At 40.6% G+C, this 5,285-nt stretch overlaps 1 pseudogene; it reads left to right on the plus strand.

The window, feature by feature from the left end:
• The first annotated feature begins 3,757 nt into the window (after positions 1–3,757).
• On the plus strand, positions 3,758–4,402 carry LOC143670767 (riboflavin kinase pseudogene; annotated as a pseudogene).
• Positions 4,403–5,285: the final 883 nt, after the last annotated feature.

The following is a 5,285-nucleotide window of genomic DNA, read 5'->3' on the forward strand; positions in this document are numbered from 1 at the left end:
TGAAAATCCGATGCAATTTAAAAGGAAGGAAAAAAAGTGAAGATGATCACAGAACCGCCCTCACCAAAGGCTGATGAGTCATGGCAAGTAAAGAGGAAAGAATCACCAGCTCTAGCAAAGACCACTTTGAATCACAGCCATATAGGGCCATTTTGAGCAAGGCTAATCTCTTAAATTGGCCAGTCATTAGAAATTTGTTTGGCATTAATTCACATCAGGTGACCAGTTGAAAAACAATGGTTTGTTTGATACAAAAACAGAAATATGATCTGAAGAATCAGGTCGTAATTGTTTAAAACTATGTCTCCCAGTTTCTTTGACAGTTGTAATTAACACGTTCAAGGGTTAACCAGGTTGATGCCCTCACTAGAGAAGGTTTTCTTTCCCACTTACATAAAAAATTTACTTATCAAGGCCACAGTTTACCTGAAAGGGGACATGTAGTCAGGAATGTTGTGTTTTTAAAGAGTTTCTGTTGGAAGGAAGACAGCACCAGAACATCAAAACGGCATGCTTTCTTAGAAGAAAAGCAACAATCGCTTTTAAAGGAAATACTTTTATCTTCTGTGGAATTCACTATCAAAAGCTCAGTAGGTTCTTCTTCTTTTATTATTCCTTACTTTTTCATGGAGAATTTGTCTTTAAATTTTTGTATATGATAAGCTACAGATTATTCAGCTATTTCTGTTGCAGAACCAAAAACTCTGGCTAGAAAGCAGCATGAGAAGAATCCACTCCCCATACCCCAATATTGGTGAAGGCCAGAGTTAAATTTGCAGAGATGAGGCTCACCCAGAGGGAGAAAGCTCAGGAGTGCCAGGGAGATCATAAAGGCCCCTGTTCCCAAACTGCCCTCCTGTGCACCTGCCACATCATCAAAAATCCCCAATGTAAGAGTCACTACATTGAAGGGTGGTGGTTTTTCTCTAGGGACTTCTGTTAAAATGCAAATACCTTCTCTGAAAAGGGTAGGGTACTAACCTACTCACCCATCAACTTCAATAGCAGCTGGCCTTCGCATAATTCACCAAATAAACAGCCGTTTCTTGATTGATTTAAACTGAAGTGTTTACTTTCACTTTATAGGCATGGGAGTTTCTGGACTAGCACCTACAAGACTGTTACTTTCCTTGAGGCTTTCTGCCCACCAGCAGGCAGCAAATGACAGTTGTTTCTAGACTGGGCTGGGTACAGCTTTTAGGCAGAGTTCAATTTTTTTTCTTCTATTTTATTTAACTAAGAATTTCTTCTGTCCTCATCTAGTACCTATCATACGGTGAGTACAAAAAAAGTTAAGTATCCCTACATGAAAAAAAAAAAAAAGATATTGCCATAATGAGGTAATAGTAAGTAGGAGTTAAGACAGTTAAGTATGAATAGTTTCTCCTCCTCATAGTTATTTAGTTGTGGTTTATCAAGCCCCTACTATGTGTCTCATATTATTGTGTTAGATGTTCTACATGTTTTAAACCTTCCCAATAAGCCTGCAAAGAAGGAAGTGCTTTCTCAACTGCATGCATTTGGAAACAAAGCACAAAGATAACTTTCCAAAGCCCCTGTGTCCCTTCACAATGCCTGCAGACATTCATGATGTATGCTTTGTCCTATATTCAAAATAGTATCTTCTTTGCATTAAGACAAACAATGGAAAAGAACCTAGGTAGAAGTCTCACTGATTTGGGGTATCTTGCTCTTATTCTCTGCAAACCTCTGACCTCCTTTTTTTTAACTTTTTTTATTGTATAGTATAACAAATATACAAAGCAAAGAAATAAAAAAGTAACAGTTTTCAAAGCACTCTTCAACAAGTAATTACAGGACAGATCCCAGAGTTTGTCATGGGCTACCATACAATCCTCTCATATTTTTTCTTCTAGCTGCTCCAGAATACATGAGGCTAGAGGGCTTAAATATTTTTTTATCATTACAATCGACTTTTTTTCCTTCTTTTTTTTTGTGAAAATAACATATACACAAAAAAGCTATAAATTTCCAAGCACAGCACCACAATTAGTTGTAGAACATATTTCAGCCTTTGACATGGGTTGCAATTTCACAATTTTAGGTTTTTACTTCTAGCTGCTCTAAAATACTGGAGACTAAAAGATTTCAATTTAATGATTCAGCATTCATATTCATTTGTTAAATCTTATCTTCCATGTATAACTCCTCCATCAAATTTGATCTTTCCACCCCTCTCTTTAGGGTTGTTTTTGGGCTATGACAATTCTAAATTTTTGATATTGGAAGGGTCTGTCACTAATATGGGGTAGGGAGGTGGAACTATTTGATGTTCTGGAGACGTTGGCCTAGGTTTCAGAACTTATGTGGACCAGAGACCCATCTGGAGGTTGTAGGTTTCTGGAAAGTTATCTGACCTCCTTTTTGATATGATTTATGCTCAGGGTCAGTCATGCCCATCGGGCTATAGGAAAGAGCACAAACATTAAAATCCCAGCATCCCAGGCCAACAGCCTTGTTTGCCTGACTCCTACTCATCTTTCGACCTAAACTGACTTCTTTCTCTTGCTTTCTGGTGCTCCAACAATCCTTCAGGAACTCTTTGATCCTTGACCTAGCATAGAGGGGAAACGAGGGCTCCTCTCTGAACCTTTCTCCTCTAGCATCTTTGACCTCCTGGATGTCATCTTTCTCAACCAGCCTTGCCCCACTACTCTCCATCCCACAGAGGTCTGCCTGGGTCAGAAGCTCCTGGGTCAGCAGCTGCCTCTCTTTATGACTCTTCTCCCTACTCCAGCCAGGAGCTCCCATTTAATAATAACTGCAGATTCCTGATGAGCCACATGCAAGGCCCAATGCTCTGCACACACCAAAAGCACACCTCTGCCTGAGAAAAGAGATTCTCATTAGCAAAGCTGTTCATAGGGCTGACACCCATATCTCCTACTTTACTTTTTTCCTACCTCATTAAGCTCCCAGGGAACTTCTAGTTCTTGAACATTGCTTTGGGCTTTTGATCTTTTCACTTCGCTCTTTCCTATGCTAACATACCTCTTTCTCTTGATTTCAAGCTTTTCTCTTTGCAAATTCTTCAACCCTGCCCTAACCGGGGTTCCACTCCAAGCCACTCACTGCAGATCTCTAGTTCAACCCTGACAACCAGTTTCTCCCCACTGGTGGACCTGACTCTATGCTGACTCCTTTCAGCTGTACCCCAGATCTGTTAACCCCAACTCCTCAGCATCCCAGAGTTCACAGGCATCTTCAATCACTGACAATGGCTGCTGAACCAACCTAATGCTGGTTCTCAAGACTTAAGTAGAATTAATTAGCTGCCATCCTTTAGAGCCTTTGAGCTTTCATTAGCACAAAGCATATTTTACTGCCTATTCCCTAGGGTTATATAGCATTCTTTAGCACCAGTGGGTCTCTACCTTCTCCTTTCTCTCAACAAATGGCAACTTTCTCTCTTAAGTGACAAAGGAGAATAATACAAAATACAGATAAAACAAAGAATTAAAACTTGGCAAAAAAAATCACACAAATGCCTTCTTTCTATCAGAAGATGAGATTTACAATAATTTCTTCACCTTTGTCCATATCTGTTCCCTAGAGCAGTGCTTTGGGACATTTGATAGGCACCGGAGTCGCCTGTTAAAATGCAAATCTGGATCCCTAGGTGGGGGGAGGGGCGCCGAGCTTTTGCTCTTCTGACCAGCTCCCCGGTGATGCAGTACTTAGTCCACAATCACCCTTTGTCCGCCCGTAGCTTCCGTTGGGCCAGCCGCGTGGGCGAGCCGCCCCGTCTTGTCGTCGGGGCCACCGGTCCCGTTGTGCGCCCTCCCCGCAGGCCGAGATCCCTCCCGGGTCCTCCGGTTGGTCGGGTTGGTCCCGGCACCGCCTAGATGGCGACCCCGCCGGACGCGGATGCGCGGACTGGGCCGGACCCTGCGCCGCAAGCGGGTGACGTCCTGAGGCCCCTGCCCTACTTCTGCCGCGGCCAGGTGGTGGCGGGCTTCCGGCGCGGCTCCAAGCAGCTGGGCATCCCCACTGCTAACTTCCCTGAAGAAGTGGTGGATAACCTTCCGGCTGATCTCTCCACTGGCATTTATTATGGTTGGGCCAGTGTTGGAAGTGGAGATGTCCACAAGATGGTGGTGAGCATAGGATGGAACCCGTACTACAAGAATAGGAAAAAGTCCATGGAAACTCACATCATGCATGCCTTCCAGGAGGACTTCTACGGGGAAATACTCAACGTGGCCATTGTCGGCTACCTCAGACCAGAAAAGAACTTTGATTCTTTAGAGTCACTTATTTCAGCAATTCAAGGTGACATTGCGGAAGCTAAGAAACAACTAGAATTACCAGAACACGTGAAACTCAAAGAAGACAATTTCTTCCAGGTTCCTAAAGCAAAACAATAAATGGCCATTGCTGAAAAAATCGTCTTATTTATTCATTTATTGTTTTCTAGTATTTAAACTGCTCATGACTATACAATCTCATATTGGTTATATATTTAAAATCAATCATTTTCCTAAAGCTGTGAATTAGTTTGAACAGTACAATGTAATTACTATATTTATGCTTCAACTGTTAAACCTATCATGCCACAGTACTAAAAAGTTTCGTTTAAAAATCAAGATTCTTTTTTGTGTAATATGTTGATCAAAAACTCTTGCAAAGCTTTCTAACATGTACCACTGGAAAGGTCTTAAGTTGGAAATAAAACTTATATAAGTGTGGGTGAAATGCATAGTTTTGACATGAGATTTATCATTCTAATGATAAAATACCAATATGTATCTACTTGTATAGCATGTGCTGCTAAACAGAGAAGGCTTGTAGAAGTACATGGATTAAAAAGAGGTTTGGTAGTTTATTATAAACCTAAGAGGAAAAACCCAGGCTTTATATTTTTTATAATTGTGCTCTTTTTTGCATTAATATATTTTATTATAAACATGAAGACTTGTGAAATTTCATTTCGGTCATTTTCTTTATGAGGTGAAATCATTGTATTCTTGCCTCAATCCTAAATAGTCTTAACTTCCTTATTCCATATTTTTGTTTGTTTGTATTTTAATACAAAAATGACTTTTTCAAATCTGTAGTTCACATTTTTGCGTTGGGTAACACTTTTCTCCTTTTTAAAAGGAGAGATTCTTGTTCTTCAACATTTCTGATAGGTTCATTTTGCCTTTAAATGATTGCCAGTGTCGAGTTTTGTGGGGTTTTTTTGTTAGTTTGTTTTTCCATTTAGATTCATTTACAACGGTACACTTACAGGAGAGTGAATCCGTCTTTACCATTCCATGCTT

The sequence above is a fragment of the Tamandua tetradactyla genome, chromosome X (assembly GCF_023851605.1).
Source record: "Tamandua tetradactyla isolate mTamTet1 chromosome X, mTamTet1.pri, whole genome shotgun sequence".
Lineage (NCBI taxonomy): Eukaryota > Metazoa > Chordata > Mammalia > Pilosa > Myrmecophagidae > Tamandua > Tamandua tetradactyla.